At 37.2% G+C, this 20,153-nt stretch overlaps 2 pseudogenes; both read left to right on the top strand.

Moving 5' to 3' along the window:
- Positions 1-13,726: 13,726 nt before the first annotated feature.
- LOC121442752 lies at positions 13,727-14,162 on the top strand (annotated as a pseudogene).
- Positions 14,163-15,213: 1,051 nt separating this feature from the next.
- On the top strand, positions 15,214-16,623 carry LOC121442765 (annotated as a pseudogene).
- The last annotated feature ends 3,530 nt before the right edge of the window (positions 16,624-20,153 follow it).

Raw genomic sequence — 20,153 nt, 5'->3', positions numbered from 1 at the left:
AGCTCTTGTAGACCAGGCTGGTCTAAACTCACAGAGATCCGCCTGTCTCTGCCTCCAGAGTGCTGGGCTTAAAGGCATATGCCACCACCGCCCAGCCAGAAACAACAGTTTAAGTGTTACTTTGAGATAACTCTGTGAAAGTTGTGCAGTTTGTGTTTATTTAATTTCTGTACACATATAATCAAAGGTAGCTGGATAACATTGGTCAAGATCACACTTTTCCTTGCCTAAGTTTTCTTTGGTCTTTTGATTAAAAGTTGACTATATATTTCTGCATCTGCTTTTGCCTTTTTATATCCTTCCCCTTAATTCTTTCACAAAAATTGTGCACATTTTTTATCTATGTATAATTGTGGAAAGTATAGAAGTCATTATACATGATTTTCTATACTACCTTTTCTGTAATCTGACTGTAATCTAAATATATTATTGGTTATCTTTAAAATAATGGACCTTCATCAATTTTATTTAGAAAATTTCTAATTTTATCAGGTCATTATTGTTTTTTGGAAAGTTTATGTTAAAAGACTGCTTTTATTCATCTTTGATGCCTGCTTCTTTCCATTTCCTGGCATTTCTATGTTTTCCAGTTGTTGCTATCTTCATGTTTGAATCTTTGCTACTTAATGTTGGTATAATCAATACATAATCCCTTGAGCTTTTTGAGTGTTTCCACTGTGAATATTGGTTTGTTATCAGTTGTCCAGTTATAAATTGTTGGGCAAAGCTATTTGTATTCATTTAATGGTAAAAACTTATCATACACAAAATCAAATTTTTATAGTGTCTTCATAAGGGTCTTCTTTTTCATTTTTATGTTTTGTTTCTCTTGTTTTTATTAATCTGAGAAAGACTTGACTTACTGGATAAAAGCTTTTTTGTGTCTGGGCAGGTGGCTCAGCACATATTCTATTTGTGGATGACCTGAATTCAGATACCTACATGCTAGTTGATAGGTTAATTGTTGAAGCCTGTGTGGGTCCAACACAGATAATTATTTTCCCTAACTGGACTGGAATGGAGTCACGAGGAATGATCAGATGCAATTTACAAGGTCATCCTTGTAGGGCAAGATCTCTGGAAGATCTCTTTTTGTTTATTATCCAAATACCTTATTGAGTGGGAAAACACATTAGGCTGTCTCCTAGGCAACCAGGTGAATGGGCTTTTAGTCAGATCCTCACCTAAGTGTATGCTAGCTGTCTAGCAGGCCATGAATTAGCATCTCTATAAGACTTCCTCTAAGCCGGGTGGTGGTGGAGCAGGCCTTTAATCCCAGCACTTGGATGGCAGAGGCAGGTGGAGTTTGAGGCCAGCCTGGTCTACCAGAGCTACTTCCAGTACACGTTCAAAGGCTACAGAGAAACCCTGTATCAAGAAAAATGTCTTGAATGTAACCAAACTTCAGATCCAAACCATCCGTATGTGCGTCCTATTTTTATTTCCACTAAACCAATTTTTTTCTCTGCTTTAGATGATAATTCTCTTTGACTATTTAAATCTTTGTCACCTTTTATAGTTTGGTTCTAATTACTGTTTTGAATTTTTTACCCAAATAGTGGACTATAGATGGCAAATGCCTTGCAGCAATTTCAGAAAATTATTAAGATTCCACAAATAATCTCTCCTAAATTTTAAATTTAGGCCTCAAATTTTTGTAAAAGTATTTTACATGCTGAATAATTAATAGAATCTCCTTTTTGTATATTTTCAGAATATTCTGTATATTTTTAATCCCCAAGGAGACAAAGTTTGCTTTACTTCAGCAAACATTTTCTCTAAAGTATGTTCACTTGAATCATCTAATAAAATTCTGTATAATGTTGAAAAAATACCTAATTTGAGTATAATTTCAATTATAATAAGTAACAAACTACTAACCTGCAGTACTTTATGTCCTAATTCGCTTATGATACAACTTTTGAGGACTAGAAATCTTCATTGCATGTTTAAGTGAGCTGTATTAGGTAAAATATCTTGAGTAAGAATATAACATCATAGACAGTATGTTTTAACAAAAATAATGTCAAGCCGGGCGGTGGTGGTGCACGCCTTTAATCCCAGCACTCGGGAGGCAGAGGCAGGTGGATCTCCGTGAGTTCGAGACCAGCCTGGTCTACAAGAGCTAGTTCCAGGACAGGCTCCAAAACCACAGAGAAACCCTGTCTCGAAAAACCAAAAAAACAAACAAACAAACAAAAATAATGTCAAGTTTGTATCAAAAGGAAGCATCGATATCAATGTAAAATGTATAAATAAGTAGTTACTTTTAAAATTAGGAAAATTTTTCACTTCTCTTCATATCTATTTTTGTCTCTATTGTACATGCCATTGAATATGTATGTCTGTATATGTCTATATAATGTTTAAGTTTTCCATGATGAACAATGGATTTTCCTGCAGTAATTTTTAAATTTCCAGGAAGAAGATGGGGCCCCACAACAAGTCAACCTGGTTGATATCATTACATCAGGATGATAATAGCACTACTATAAGATCTGTTTTGAGTACCAGATGCTAAAGATGGTTCCATCTTAGTTAGCTGAAATGGTACACTTTTTATAGTGTTCTGGATTGACCTTCTTATAGGAAGCTCAGAAAAACCTTACCAAATAGTCAGACTGTTTGCAATTATACCAGACAGTAATCTTGGAACTTAACCATCATTTTACTTTTACAGGATCCCAAAGAAAGAACATCGCCCCCATGACAGCTGGAAGTAATTCTTTTTTGGTTTTTCGAGACAGGGTTTCTCTGTGGCTTTGGAACCTGTCCTGGAACTTGATCTGTAGACCAGGCTGATCCCATACTCACAGAGATCCGCCTGCCTCTGCCTCCCGAGTGCTGGGATTAAAGGCATATGCCATCATCAGGCGGCTGGAAGTAATTCTAAAAGATTTCCTCTCCTCTCCCAACAAAGTTTGTACTCAGGGTTAGGGACATCATTTAGGGGTTGGTTATAATTGGTATAGGATTGTGGGTTGGATGGGAAATTTTATTTTTTATTTTTTATTTTTTTTGTTTTCGAGACAGGGTTTCTCTGTGGTTTTGGAGCCTGTCCTGGAACTAGCTCTTGTAGACCAGGCTGGTCTCAAACTCACAGAGATCCTCCTGCCTCTGCCTCCCAAGTGCTGGGATTAAAGGCATGCGTGACCACCGCCTGGGTGGAGGGGAAATTTTAAAGGCTCGGGATCTCTTGAAAAAAAAAATTGAAATTGGTTGAAATAATAGATTAATGTGAGCGTACACACACTAATAATAGTGAGTAATAGAGTGAATGCTTGTGAGTTATAGTTTATAGGTAATTGCATTTGTATAGATTCTTATATATTGATATAATTTTAAGTCATATTGAATATTATATGCATTAATGCTTCTACCGCTCCTTAAAATATTTTATATATTGATACATATTTATCATATTGCAATATACATTTCTACCACTGATCAAGATACCTATACATTGTTTACATATTGAGGTCATCGTCCTCATTTTTTGCAATATTGTATAATGTTCTCATATGAAATCTTAGTCTTTAAGTTATATAGGTATTAAAAAAAATATAGATCAATAGTCGTCTATGTTTGTCATATTTATAGTTAGAATAATCAGGTTCTTTAGGTAAGTAGAGATTATATTCTGCATAGTTAGGTAATCCTCAACCACTTCAAAGAACTGTAGAATATGGCATTTAACTAACTTAGACTTCTGTTGAAGTGAGGCACTATTGCTACTTGTAGAATTGATCTATTCCCCCAGAGAATGTTGAGCCCCGAAAGCACTCCACTTGGAGCTTGTTTTTTTCTTGGCAAAACTGTCTTTTGGGCAAAACCATCCTCATGCCTCAACTGCTGAAAAGATAGATGGTATCTGAATATGGATAAACAGGTCTGTTAAATCTTGACAAGACAGGGTAAGATGGTTTTGAAAAATTTCCTACCTCTGAAAATGATCTGTCAGTTTTTCTAGGTCTTAGCAAAAGTTGGTCCCTTCAACGTTGCAAATGAGACTTTGCATGATTGCCCAGGTGGCCAGTTATCTCTGTAATTTGTTGCACATTTTGTTTTTTTTAAGCTTTATTTATTTATTATGTATACAACATTCCTTCCATGTATGCTTGCCAGAAGAGGGCACCAGATCTCACCATAGATGACTCTGAGCCACCATGTGGTTGCTGGGAATTGAACTCAGGACCTCTGGAAGAGCTGTCAGTGCTCTTAACCTCTGAGCCATCTCTCCAGCCCTGTTGCACATTTTGAAAAGTTGCTTGATTGCACTTCCTGCTTACTCAAGTAATATTTCCCTTCTCAGATTCAATGGGGTTGAAAATTAGATTGTTGTAGTTACTTTCCTTTCATAACTTGTCCAAATGATTTATTAAACAAGATTTAAACTGGTTAGGATGGGAAAATTGATGAATATATTGTTCTTATTGTATATAATTTTGTATTGGGCCTAGAACTCTCTTATTTTGAAAAAAACCAAAAAAAAAACAACTCTCTTATTTATACAAAAGGGGGAGATGCTGTAGAAAGAATTACAGCCAGTGGTTTCCCGCCCATTGGGGCATGGCATCTTATACTATACTTGTCAATGTAGAGCATGAGTTTGGCCTCTTTTGTGGCTGTGTGATTCAGATTCTGATCTCTGTTCAAGCATAAGATTCTGATTTAAGAGTCCATCCCTAAATAAGTATACATTTATTTCTCAATATTGCGCTGGTGTTGTATTTCTTTAAAGCATCCTTCTTGAAGCAACATTAAATGGGAATCATTGAAATGACTAAATGCATTTTTTCCATTGTTGACCATGAACTAATAGTAACCGGGTTCACAATGTACTTGACTGAATGAACAACCTCCCAGAAAAGATCATGTATTTGAACAAGTTTCTCTCCATAGTGGTTTTCTTTCAATTTTCTGTAGATCTTTAGTAGGAGAAGAAGCTCTTCTATATGAAATTCCTCATTGTATCCAATGAATCTCAATACCCTCAAGTAATTTCCTGACATTAAAATCTACTGTGTTGTGCTTGATATTAATCAGCCAGCTTCTTACTTATACTGAAATGCTTTCAACATCATTATAGGCTTGATCTCTAAATCACATAAAATATAGCAGAAACAGTTGTTATTCAGTCCTCAGGAGTTTGGTAACCTGCTGTTTTAATTGTTTCATTTGCTTACCAGAGTAACTGTGTGGCTCTCAATTCCTGTAACTAATGGGAGGCATCATTCCTGGCTCTATTTGTTTTTATGTTATTGGATGATGGTGCTAGAATGTAGGTATTTTTTATGTCAAGTATATGCTGCTGTGCTGAGCTTCATAATTTCTTGAATTTTAACAATTGACAGAGGGCATCACTCTGATTGCAAAGATGCCATGTATTCATAACATTAATACTGCCTGAGTATTCTGAGTCATTAACTGGAGTGAAAACAATTCTTTGTGGGAAGTTCAATAAAAGTCTGTCAGTTCTTTCTATCCCATTGTTTGTTTCATTCCGGTTTGCAATTAAACAGGGTCTCAATGTGTATTTCCACCTCTCCTAGACCTGATTGCTTAGACTTGACTGGCATTCAATTCAGAGACAAACATTCCCACCTCTGTTTTCTGACTGTTGTGGATAAAGGCATAATACTTCAATACACCCAGTTTGTCCATCTTTTTTTTCCTTCCCGTAGTCAGTAAGTTTTTTATACAATGTTCTCATGCATACAATGTACTGTTGATCTTTTCTGTTTTTCTCTCCCTATGAATAGATATTTCTCTTATAAGGTGGTACAAAGGGAACAGAAATAAAAGACTTGACTCTCCTTTTAAGTTTCATTCTAAAGTGACTGTCTATGTCATGGAATAAGAGTGGGTAACACCAGAATCATACAACTGTACTTTCAAAGAAGTATGCATTCCAATGTTGCTACTGTCATGCTTACATTGTATACACATGTGGTATATTTTTGTAGGCAGTGACCAATGATGATGTGCATATCAACTTCACTAAGGAAGAGTGGGATTTGCTGGATGCTTCCCAGAAGAATCTCTACAAAGATGTGATGCTGGAGACCTACAGGAACCTCACTACTATAGGTACAAATAAATTTCTTTCATGTTTCACAATATGGAGACAACTTTTCCTTGGTTTATGTTATTGTTCTGTAATTTGATTTAGAAAGAAGGAGAATGAGGTGAAAACACAGTCATAGTTCTTAGGATAATAAGCTAATTATTTCACAATGTTAAATAATATAACATACATATTCTGGTACTATATTTTAGGATACATTTGGGAAGACCATAACACTGAAGAACATTGTCAATGGTGTAGAAGGCATGCAAGGTAATTTTCTTATGCAAGTTTATAACAATGTGCCTCTGATGAGTTTGTAATGTGTTATGACACGTTTAAATAAAACAATAGTGTAAATAAGCACAGCTTTGAATGCATTGATGGTTATTAAATTCTCACAAATCCTTATAGCTCAATTTCCTGTATGTGAATTGCATTTGCATGGCATTCATTTAAGAAAAAGTCAAGGAAGCAATGACTAAACAGATTTTACCATTAACCATGAGACCTATATTATATATCTGCCTGTCCATTTGTTTCTTGTTACTCATGACAGAAAATGTATACACATTTTAATGATGATGAATATAGCTACAAAACTTTCTAATAAATCAATAGCCCATGGTAAGTCTTGTATTCCTCATATAGTTTTTGTGACTGTGTTAACTTTAATGAAAGCAGCTGTTGGAGTCAAGGATCAAGGGGCAGATGTTGTGGAGAAACCATAAAATCTATACCACAAGTCTGTGAGGAACAGAAAGTCAAACCATGAGGATTCAATGTGGAAATCATTTATTGACTATTCTTCCTTTCGTATATATATCATATGTTACTCTTGACACAAGAGTATGAGCATAGAGATATGGAAATATTTAGCATACCTCTCCTTAAGAACAATTAAGAAGATAAAATGTAGTTCCTATGTAGAGTATACTTGTTGAATTTGATACAAGAATACAAAGTTAATTCAATTTCTACCATCATTGTTAATACATAGACTCACATTACGAAAAAACCAACGATGAGTTCTAGGTCTGTGCAAATACTTTTAGGTGTCTTAGTTCACTTAGCAAATGTATAATGATTCACAATATAGTAAAATTTATAAATGTAGTAAAGTTGGTAAAGCACTCAGTGTATGCAGTTCTCTTCAAATTTGTAAAAAATATAACAGAAAAATATATGTATAAATGAAAAGGTAAACCATGGCACAAAGAAAATTATCATCACAAATATTTTTTGAGATGTAAAATGACCCCTAAAGGGTGAACAAAACATGATTTAAAATAAAGTTATAGAACCATAATGTTTGATTCCTTTCTATAATTAAAAAAATATGAAGTTAATTCATATAGAGATGAGGTTTAACAGTGCATTGAATGTGGTGAAACTTTTACATGCGTAAATTATCCTTGCAGGATTGAAAGAAATCAAACTGGAGCGAAGTTTTCTGTATATTCTCACTGTGCTAAAGCCTTGTCTTATAACACTCATCTTCTAAGGAATGAAAAAACACATACCGGAGAAAAATGCTATAAAATTACGCAATGTGATAAAACCTTTCTTTATCACAATCATCTTCAAAGTCATAAAAGATCACATACTGGAGAGAAACCCTATCAATATAATCAGTGTGTTAAAGACTTTACTTAATACAGTGTTCTTCAAACTCATAAAGGAACACATACTGGAGAGAAACCCTATGAATGTAATCAGTGTGCTAAGGCCTTGCTGACAACAGTGCTCTTCAAGCACATAAAAGAACACATACTGGAGAGAAACCCTATGAATGTAATCAGTGTGGTAAGGCCTTTGCACGTCATTATCATCTTCATTTGCATAAAAGGACACATACTGGAGAGAAACCCTATGAAAGTAATCAGTGTTCTAAGGCCTTTGCTGAAAACAGTGCTCTTCAAAGACATAAAAGAACACATACTGGAGAGAAATCCTATGAATGTAATCAGTATGGTAAGGCCTTTGCACATCATTATCGTCTTCAATTGCATAAAAGAACACATACTGGAGAGAAACCCTATGAATGTAATCAGTGTGGTAAGGCATTTACCCAACTTAGTGGTCTTCAAATACATAAAACAATACACACTGGATAGAAACCCTATGAATGCAATTACTCTGGCAAGGCCTTTGCACATCATAGTCAACTTCAAAGGCCTAAAAGATCACATACTTGATAGAAACCCTATGAATCCAATCAGTGTGTTAAGACCTTTCATTAAGAAACTAGTCTTCACATTCATAAAAGAATGCACACTAGAAAGAAACCTTATGAGTGAAATCAGTGTGGTAAGGCCTTTACAGAACCCCTGTACTCTTGAAAGGCATGAAATAACACCTATTGTAGAGATATTGATGAATGGAATTTGTGGTAGGTGGAGGAAGGTCATTGGTTAATCAAGAAACTGCCTTGGCCCATTTGATAGGCCAGCACTTAGCTGGGTGAAGTAGAGAGAACAGAATGCCGGGAGGAAGAGGGAAGTGAAGCAGACGTCATTTCCTCTCCTGTCCGGGGAAGATGCGATGTAGCCTGCCACCAGGGCAGACAGTCTGAATCTTTCCCGGTAAGCGCACCTCCTGGTGCTACACAGATTAGAAATGGGCTAAATTAATACATGAGAATTAGCCTAGAAGAGGCTAGATGTAATGGGCCAAGCAGTGTTTTAATTTATACAATTTGTGTGTTGTTATTTTGGGGCATAAGCTAGCCAGGCAGCCAGGAGCTGGGTGTCAGGAAGCAGCCCACAGCTCCATCAACAGAATGGTGCCCATGTGGACAACTGCTTCCACATAATGCCTTGGAAAGCTTGGGAAAGAATACAGTAAAGCATATTTTCTTGGTAGCAGCAATTTCTCCTTCTGCTCTGCTTGCTAGAGGCAAGCAAGCACTCTGATCTAAGAGAGGCTTCCTGACTGAGCTTTAGCTGCAAAACCCTGCAGCTCTTAAGACGTGCCAAGAAACACTTATATGGTGTTGATAAAAGCCAACTGAATGCTTGTTTGTTTTCACCAGTAGCAGGAAAAAAGTGCCATTTTAAAATGCCCCCTACTGGGCTGTCCTTTCAGGGCAAACTCTGATTCTTCAAGGCTGGCAGTTGACTGAGTGTGGTCTGGGAGCAGAATGCTTCAGCTTGCTTGCTGGCAGGGACCTTGAAACGCCATAGACTTGTGGCAATAAACATGGCTTCAGCTGGTACCCCTACCATGAAGCTGAAAGCTAAGGCTGGATCTAGCCGCCAAAGCCTCGTCTTTAATCCTGCCCATAGTGCTCAGTAGTTTAAAAGCTCATGTGGGCAGAAAAAAAAGTGGGAGATATATAGTAAAGAGAGATTCAAAAACAAAGAAAACCTTTAAATGATTTATATTGTGTTAAGAATATATGCAGGCTAAAAGTTAAAGTTTTTAAAGTAAAAAACAAAAAGGAAAGAAAGAGAGCAGTTGGGTCTTGTAGTACACACCTTTAATCCCAACACTTGGGAGGCAGAGGGAGATTGACTTCTGTGACTTCAAGGTGTGGTTGCACACGCCTTTAATCCCAATGCCTGGGAGGCAGAGACAGGCAGATCTCTGAGAGTTCAAGGACAGCCTGGTCTACAGAGTTATTCCAGGACAAAGATATACAGAGAATATAAAATAAAAGTAAAAATAAACGAAATAGAGGTTAAAGTAAAACCGCACAAAGATGGAAAATACACAGAGAATCTTGATATTGTATGCTATTGTGGTCTCTTTGAATTGTTTTAATGGTAAGGAAAGAGCAACATCTGCTAAAAGATATTTGTTTATAAATGCTGCTGAACTAATCCAAGATAGATTTATTGAAAATACCTTGACTTCAGAATTTGGATCTATGGATATGATACTTTGGAAAAGAGATTCTTCTTTTGTTTTCACAGGATAAGACCCTATGGATTCCTTCTATTCTAATATGGTATGATAGACTACGCCCTCCTGAAAGGTTGCTGTGAACACCTTCAGAAAATGACTTATCTGCTAACTGAGACAAATCTAGCACACAGGTTATACCCTCAAAGACCTGATTAACAATGCCCCTATACAGCAGGAAGCAGTTTGGAGAGAAATAACTATGTTCATATTCCCAAATATTGTTTATAAATGTTCTTATACATTTAAAGGGTGATATAATATAGATGTAAGTAATTTGGATTGAAATGGATCTTGCTTTACTGATACTAATTTAAGGTCAATTTTGTTATGTGTATATATATTTCTGATATTGATTAAGGTATTATGATAGTGTAGTTTATTTAAAACTGTAATGTATATAGGTTATTAATAGATAATCATCTATAATAGTCAAGATTGTTGTCATGTTAGATTTTTTAGATGTGCATAGATATATTTTAGATAGGCATTCTTCATATTCTTCAAAGACTGCAGAATATGGCATGTAAATATTTTAATAACTTAGGGTTTTGCATGACAATGAGACACATCTGCTCCTGGCAACACCAGCTACTTCAAAAGGAAGATGGGCATTGAAGCGGTTCCTTATGGAGTTTGATAGCCATTTAGGTAAGAAATTGCTCTTGCCTGGACTACTGCATGAACTGGACACAGAAAACCCTCAGAGAGAGGACTGCTGAACTTGCCTAAAGGTGAGATGATCTTTTGGCGGTTCCTGATTCATGAAAGGGTCTGTGAGACATTCTGCAGGACACAGCAGACGGAGACTGAACTGCCTTTGAAATTTCCTGCTTCATAGAAATGTCTGCTGGAAACTATGGCCCTGTAGGCCGAAGATGGATGCCCCAGTATTTCAGAGGAACTTTGGGTGACTGTCCAGGAAGTGAGATGTCTCTGTGATTTCTAGAGTTTTGTAAGTTGCTTACTTCTCATTTACTTAGGTAATATTATATCTTTTTTTTTTTTTTTTTTTTTACTTTTTCAAGACAGGGTTTCTCTGTGGTTTTGGGGCCTGTCCTGGAACTATCTCTTCTAGACCAGGCTGGCCTCGAACTCACAGAGATCCGCCTGCCTCTGCCTCCCAAGTGCTCGGATTAAAGGCATGAGCCACCACCGCCTGGCTAATATTATATTTTTCTGGAGTCTTTGATGGAGTTGAAGAATAGTTATAGTTTTCCTTAGTTATGATAAAGATAAAATAGATGTAAATATTGTAATTCTTAATTGTAACTGTTTTGTTATATGTAATTTTACCATGTTAAAGTGAAAGCTTTTCCTTCTTGTTTAAACAGAAAAAGGGGAAATGATGGAGGATGGTCATTGATTAGTAAAGAAACTTCCTTGACCCATTTGAGGCCAGCCCTTAGGTGGGTGGAGTATACAGAACAGAATGCTTGGAGCCAGAGGAAAGTGAGGCAGACGTCATTTCCTCTCCTGTCTTGGGCAGATGCAATGCAGCCAGCAACCAGGTCACAGATGCTGAATCTTTCCTGGTAAACAAACCTCTTGGTGCTACAGAGATTATTGGAAATGGGCTAAATTAATATGTGATAATTAGCCTAGAAGAGGCTAGATATAATGGGCCAAGCCGTGTTTTGTTGAATACAATTTGTGTGTTGTTATTTCAGGGCATAAGCTAGCAAGGCAGCCGGAAGCTGGGTGGCACGATGTGGCCGGAAGCTCCTTCAATCATCTCCAAACACATAATATGAGCCTACCTGTAGAGAAACTCTGAAGTTAATGTCTTTATTCTTCAAAAACATGAGAAAGCATCATACTGTAGTAAAACTCTATAAATTAATTAAGTGTCATATTGTTTTGTGCTTCATATGAGAGTAAGACTTTGTGTGTAATCAATCTGATAAACCTTGTGCATATTATCATAATCTTTTGGACCTGAGGAAAAAAACTAGGGGCTCATTTTAAATTATTCTTTAAAATCTTAAGCCACTTACAGTCAGTTAACCAAAAGCAGCTATTGTGTAGATAAAAATGTGATAGGGTCCACAATCTGTTTAAGCATCATGATACCTCTTTTTATTTTAGTTTGAACCAGGATTGTATTTGATAAAACCTTTTATGAAGTATTATGGGTTACAGCAAGGGTATTCTAACATTGGGCCTGAAACCAGAGCCAAAGAGAAGCACTTTATCTCTGAATCTAGAACTAGGTAAAAAAAAAATCTCCCTGAAAACAGCCAAAACATTAAAAAAAAAGCCTGTGAAAGAAACACAATTTGGCTCTCAAACCAGAACCATAAAATCATAAAATTCAATGATGTTTTTAAGCCCAAAGCATACCATTAACTGAAATACAAGAGGCTTGAAGAGTCAAATCTCTCATATGTTTACTTGTATGTTTTCTTTAAAAGTTCCCTTAGAAGTTGGGGTATAATTATGGTTATCAGAAGATTGGGAGTGGTCATCAGGAAGGTAGATAGAAGGTGGTTACAAGGAATATTTTTTGAAAAAGATGGCTAGAATTAATATCTTATGGAAACATCACCGTTAACAATAGCCAGAAATAATATAAAATATTATGGAATAACTTACTAAAGAAGTGAAAGGACTGCAGGAAATGAACATTAAAACTTTGAAGAAAACAACTGAAGAAGACACCACAGTATGGGAAGATGTCCCTTTCCCTTGTTAGGTAGAAATCAAGATAGTAAAAATGAAAACCTTTCCAAAAGCAACCTACAGGTTCAATACCATTCCCATGTAAAATATCAGAAAAAATTTTCACAGACCTCAAAATAAAAATACTCAACTTCTGAGGTAAGCCAGACCCAAAAAGAGAAACATGGGATGTCCTCACTCATATTTGGTTTCTAGCCATAAACAAAGGACATTGAGCCTATAATTAATGATCCTAGAGAAAATAAATAAGGAGAACCCAAAGAAAAACATATAGGCATCCTCCTGAATATTAACCTTCATCAGGCGATGAATGGAGACAGAGGCAGAGACCCACTTTGGAGCACCATACAGAAATCTCAAGGTCCAAATCAGGAGCAGAAGGAGAGAGAGTACAAGCATGGAACTCAGGACCGCGAGGGGTATACCCACACACTGAGATAATGGGGATGTACTATTGGGAACTCACCAAGGCCAGCTGGCCTGGGTCTGAAAAAATCTGGGATAAACCCAGACTCGCTGAACGTAGCAGACAACGAGGCCTACTGAGAACTCAAGAACAATGGCAATGGGTTTTTTATCCTACTGCACGTACTGGCTTTGTGGGAGCCTAGGCAGTTTGGATGCTCACCTTACTAGACCTGGATGGAGGTGTGTGATTCTTGGACTTCCCACAGGGCAGGGAACCCTGATAGCTCGATGGGCTGACAAGGGAGGGGAGCTTGATTGGGGGAGGGGGAGGGAAATGGGAGGCGGTGACAGGGAAGAGACAGAAATCTTTAATAAATAAATAAAAGGAAAAAATACTCAACTTCATATAAAAAAGCAAAAAAAAATTTGCAGTATAACCAAAACAATTGTACACAAAAAATAATTTCTGGAGTCATCACATTCCCTGACTTCAGTCTACTACAGAGCTACAGTACTGAAAAGAGCCTGGTACTGGCACAAAAAGAGACAGGAGGACCAATGGAACTGATTCTAAGAATTTGATATCAATCCACTCAGCTACTACATCTGAATTTTGCCAAAGAACCAAAATATATAAGATGAGCCCTTTCCCCTGGCTGCACAATGCCTGGAGTTACTGTAAAAGACGTTAACCAGCAGGAGTTCGTCACAGCTCTGGCAGCCTTCCTCAAAATGTCCAGGAAGCTGAAAGTCTCCGAGTGGGTGGACACAGTCAAGCTGGCACAGCATAAAGAGCTTGCCCCGATGATGAGAACTGGTCTACACAGGAGCTGCCTCTACAGCACCGCACCTGTACTTGTGTGGTGGAGCTGGGGTTGGCTCCATGACCAAGATCTATGGAGGACGGCAGAGAAACTGTGTCAGGCCCAGCCACTTCAGCAGAGGCTCCAAGAGTGTGGCCTGCCACATTCTCCAAGCCCTGGAGGGACTGAAAATGGTGGAAAAGGACAAAGATGGGGGCCGCAAGCTAACACCTCAGGGACAGAGAGATCTGGACAGAATTGCCGGACAGGTGGCAGCTGCCAACAAGAAGCATTAGAACAAAGGGTGCTGGGTTAATAAATTGCCTCATTCATATATATATATATGTATTAATATAATGGAAAAAGAAATGATATTCAACAAATTTTGCTGGCATAACTGAATATCAAGGTGGGGAAGAATGAAAGTAGATCCACATCTATCATCAGGAAAAAAACACAAGTCCAAATGGATCAAAGACCATAACAGAAAGCCAAATACACTAAACCACATAAAAGACATAGGAAGTATACTTGAACACAATGGCAAAAGAGACCACTTTCAAATTTTAACTCTTAAATGTTGTCCCTGACCGTGAAGACAAACTTTGTTGGGAGAGAGGATGGCATCTTCTAGAATTGCTTCCAGATGTCATGGGGGCGATGTTCTTTCTACAGAATTTTATAAAAGTAAAATGATGGTTAAATTTCAAGATTGCTGTTTTGGATAATTGCAGATGGTTTCTGAGTATTCGATAGGGTTATTCTGAAGTTCTTATTTGGAGTTCTGGCCAGAATGTTGTAAGAAGGTGCACCATTTCTGCAGCTTGTACCCATAAATCATTCCCATAGTGCTATCAGCATCATGCTTTCATATCAACCAGGTAGAGACATTGTGGGGCCCCAATGTCTTCTTGGAATCTGTTCTTTGTTGAAAATGTAAACATTGTTCATGTAGACATATTTTCAGTGAAAGATAAGATATAGAAAAAATGGGCATGAAGGAATGTAAAATATTCCTTTAAAATTGATCTTCTTTCTGTCCCAAAACAGAAAGCTGTTGACATGAGAGAGAAATTCTAAATTTTTCTTTTAACATCATGCTTGGATTTAGAGAAGGATAGTCATTCCCTAAATCTAAAACCATTTCTGATTCTGAAGTAGAGATGTAAACACAAAGGAGACATCTTCTAAAGCTGTAGCCCATACAAAGCACCTAACAGATTATCTCACTGGGGTTTGCCTCCTCACAGGTTTACAGGTCAGTAGCTGCCCACTTCCTGAGATACAAAGCACACAGTGTGACAAACAGAACCAAGAGACAGATCAGCTACTACAAGTGACGGGAAAATGAAAAATATTCCAGACAGTGAGAACAGGGCAAGCCATGGCTTAGAGGCTGCAGCAGAGTCAGCAGGACCTTTAGAGATTCATCCCTGTGCTAAGAGAGCAGCAACAGCACATATCTGCCCAAAGCCAGAAACTCTGGAAGGGAAACACACTGTGTTTTGACAGTCTTCCAAATAATTCCAGTATGTGTGTAAGTTTTAGGACCTCTGATCCAGGCTATCAACTCTCAGATGCTGTTTGCAGGACTCTTCTTGGGGGTAGGACCAGAGGTGAAGTGGATGTAAGTTCAGATAAGATTGGAAGTGCATAATCTACATTGCTTTTGGAATGCCACCAATAAACATTAGCCATTTAAAGGTTTCAAGAAGTCCTACAGTAAAGACCTTTATTTCTCATTCAGCATTGGCTCTCTGATTCTTCCGTCTGCCTATTCATACTTCCATATAAACCCTCTTAGGGATATCATCCTCACTATTCACATGGATGCGCTGTAACCTACAGAAAATTAGGAGATTGTCCCAAGTCACAGAACATGTTTTTATGTTGGAAAAGACCTTAACAATTTTTGTGTTCTCCATACCCTGCATCCTCTGTCCTTTTACTCTACTATGTATCCAGGCATAACTCTGTGTTATGTAGCTCAGAAGCAGTACAAAAGTCTCTGCATTTATCTTGAAGGAATTTTCTGACTACTCATCCCTGGAGCACCTACTCTTTCTTCTGTGCTCAGTTATGTACCTGGTGACCCTGCTCGGAAGACTGCCTTCACGGCCATGTGCATGTTGGATCTCTGCCTACACACTCATATACAATTTCTGAGTAATATTTCCATTTAGAGAATCTGCTACACATCTCCTTTGTACCTCTGATGCTGTTCCACCTTCTCTCATCCCAGAAGACCATCTTCTCTAATGGCTGTGACATCCAGATGCATCTGAGACATTCCACAGGCTCCACAGAATGCCTGCTGCTTGTCATCATGGCCTGTGATCACTACCTTGCTATTTGTCAGCAACTCAGGTACCCGTGCACATGAGCCACAGGTATTTCTTCATGCCTCCAAGAGACTTCTGGGTACTCTACCTCTTTGGGTTGTTGACAGAAACAGTCATTGCCATGAGACTGCCCTTGTATGGCCAAAAAGTATTCAGACACTTCACCTGTAAGGTCCTGGATGTGCTGAAGCTGGCCTGTGGTGACATATCAGTCAGCAATGACTTTGTCCTTGTTTGCGCCATGCTTCTGCTGCCTCTACTCAAGTACCTCATTTGCCTTTCCAACATGCCAATCCTGGTCACATTCCTAAAGGTGCCCTCAGCCAGCAGGCCCTGCAAATGCTTTTTCACCTGCTTGGAGCACCTTGCTGTGGTCCTATTTTTTTTAGTAGCATCTTCATGTTCATGTACATGAAACCCATGATCACAAAGGGCTATATCTGTAACATGGTCTCCACAGTCCTATTTTGGTTCCATAATAAGTTCTTTTTTCCCAGTTCTTGAGTCCCTAGTCTGTTGATGCTACAAATGTTCACTCACTAGGCTTACCAATTTTTAATATGACATTTTGTTCTTGTTCGGAGAAATAAATTCTTGCCTGGATATTAGAGGGCAGAGCTAACAATCACTAGTGGACCACAGGATCCGGCAAGAAGTGGATCATGACTTTAATCTCAGCATTTGGGAAATGAAAAAAAGAATTTAAGCCCCCATTTGGTTTGAGGATTTGGGGAGGTAAGAAGAAAATGTGGCTGCTGTGTTGCTTATGTGTTCTGTCATGTTTACCCCAAATTCTGACTCTGGAATTTTATTAATAATACTAATTAAAATCACACTCCAAACAATCATTATTTTATTTGAATAATGATTTCTTTATTTTTATTTTTTAAAAAGAAAAACTATCTTTATCCATTATACATATCAATAAAAGTTTCCACTCCCTCTCCTACTCTCATTTTCTCCAGTTAGCCTCCCACCCAATCCCATATCCATTCCACAGAGAGAGTGGGCACATTGCTTTGTTGTAGAAGATCTAAGGCCCTCCCTACTATATCAAGGCTGAGCTAGGCATCCATCCAAAGAGAATGGACACCGGATTTTTGACAAAGTTTCTAAAGTTATACAATTACAACCTCTGTCTTCTTCAAAAAACACCCATTGCTCATAACTGCTAAGCTATCTCAAGCCACATTTTTATTAAAAAATTATTCTTATACATTTTAAGTAAAATATATTCAATTTCTTTATCCCTTCCTTGTCCTATCTACATGCCTTTCCAAATTCTTCTTTCAATTTCTTCCTTGTTAAGTGTGAGCGAATAGTAGGTTTAAAAAAGTGAGTAAAATCTGCTGGGACCATTTCTGTTGGCTGTGTGTTATAGTTTCAAGACTCAACAGCCTGTTTTGAATACACAAAAAGAGAGGTCATCCATGCATGTGGCTAAATCATCCACTTGCCATAGAATTCTTATCTTTATTGAGCAACATGAGTTTGAGCTTTATGTTATCTAGACTGCCTTTGACAGAAAACATTAGTAAGAATAGAAAACTTGGAAGAGTGTTTACCTAAGCCAACACTTCCTGGTGTCATGCCCTTGAAGTTGTGCAGCCTCAGAGACGACTATGGACATTGTCCTCCACCAATCACAGTATCCCCATGTTCTAATGGGCATTTTATTAGGAAAATTCCACATAGCCAGGAATTTCAAGAATTCATGATGGGGAACAAGTTGACCTCAAACTTACTGAAGTGGGCCCCACGCAAACTCCTGTGTGCTATGATAAAGCCATGCACCTCTAAGTCCAGCTGAAATAGGTGTTTTTAAAGGACTTATCATTGAATCCGAGAAAGAAATAAAATAAGATTTAGAGGGAGCACCATTGTTTTCATGAATAGCAAGGTTTTCTTGAAATTCTATAGTTTGAATAGCCAAATCATTTCATATGTTCTCAATAATGGGTTATTTTCTTTGCATTGTTAATTCCATCCATTTAAAAATAAAGTGTGACTGTGTGAATACACCTGTGCCATGATGTGTTTGTAGCACTGACAGGAAAACTAACAGGGGTCTATGATCTACTTCCACTTTGTGAGTTCTAGTGATGATACCTGGGGAACCATTTGGCTGCAAGTGACCTCATTGGCACTTCTTTGTATTTCAAAATTATTCACCAATGAGCTCACCTAGAAGTGTGCACATGGAACCACCCAAGTGAAAATATGAGAAACACCTGTAGAAGTCTTATCGGTAACCCAGATATAGAACTCAGGTTCTCAGAATTAACAACCACGAACATTACTAAATGAGGCAAGTCTCTGAAGAATTCAAGTCTTATGTTTTTTTTTTAAAATATGTATTTATTATGGATAGAATATTCTGTCTGTGAGTATGTCTGCAGGCCAGAAGAGGGCAACAGACCTCATTACAGATGGTTGTGAGCCACCAAGTGGTTGCCAGGAATTGAACTCAGGACCTCTGGAAGAGCAGGCAATGCTCTTAACCACTGACCCATCTCTCCAGCCCACAATTCTTATATTTTAAGAAAGTGTTAGAAATAAATATTTAGCCCGCAGAATGAACTAATTAGATATGTATGATGGTGTAAATATGTTTCTATGTAAAGAAGAATTATTATTCAAGATGTCCTGGGTCCTTATACTTTGAAAAAATTTACATTTACAATCTGAAAAAAGACAATAATTTACTGATGTACTATTTCTTCAAATCAAATTTGATCATCACTGATAGAGTTCTGTGGGAAGAAACTGTTGTATACTAGGCAAGAATCCTAACCTTAATCCCAGTAGAACATCAAGTTATGGTATGAAATATACAACTGATTGCTGATTATCTTTATTATATTAATATCACATAAATGAAAATATTTTTTGAATTAACACACGAGGTATTTAATGTTTCTTATAATTACATTTTCAGTCATTTTAACATTAACATTGTTAAATTGTGTTGAGAAAACAGAACACATTGGGAGTTCATCATCTACTCTTGAACTTGTGCTCAGGTGGCAGACATATGAGCATCATGAGTTCAAATGTATCTCTGAATCATTACTGACATCCAAGCCAAGATGAATAATAAACAAAACAACAAGGGATTTTGTGAAACGATGAAAATCAAAACCACGAACAACAACTGACCACCCTTTCACTGACACCCTTACTTGAAAAGTATGATCAGACATGTTCTAATATTTTAATAACCAATGGGACACTTCAATGATGGGAAGGCCATTCTATATATTACATCAGAAAAATACATATTACTAGGTAAAGGCACAATAGAAGCTGAGCAAAAGCCATAGAAGGAATAAAATGACTACAAAATAAATTTTAGTAAATGGAGTTGCCACAATATAAAACTTTAGTACCTACCTCAAATGTTATTCTCAAAATAGAAACCAAAATGCAATGATTTCCAGCATCAATCTTGAGTGAACAAGTTACATAATTTACTTCCTCCAAGGCTATGATGAAAAATAATTTTTCTTCAAGCTGAAGACAACTTTGATGGCTAAAGTCACTAAAAATTGTTTTCATGAATAGGGCTTTCTCCTTTATGAGTTTGTTCCTATTTCCAAAATTCAATGAGATATAAATGGACATTAAAATATTTATAGCACTAGAGTTATGGCTAGGTGACTAAGAAATCTTCATTCCATGGACTGAGGTCAGATTTTTTAACAGATATCTGTAATTTCTGCTACAAGAAGATCTAAGGTGTTTAACTTTTCCAGGATGCAGAATGAACATTTACATTTCCCACCACACACACATCACATCAATACAATAAAAGCATTTTTTTAAACAATTTTTCAGTCATGAAAATTTATCTTCCGTAAGCATTTATTAATGTAAAATAGGAGACCAGGCATCTTACAGCTCACTTACAGATTTTTTCTTCATGAAGTATTGGTTCATGTAAAG

Source organism: Microtus oregoni, unplaced genomic scaffold (genome assembly GCF_018167655.1).
Source record: "Microtus oregoni isolate MIOR12 unplaced genomic scaffold, Mior012 000095F_ref0000231, whole genome shotgun sequence".
In the NCBI taxonomy this organism is placed as follows: domain Eukaryota; kingdom Metazoa; phylum Chordata; class Mammalia; order Rodentia; family Cricetidae; genus Microtus; species Microtus oregoni.
Note: the sequence above shows the minus strand (reverse complement) of the source record. Positions and strands in the feature narration are given on the sequence as shown.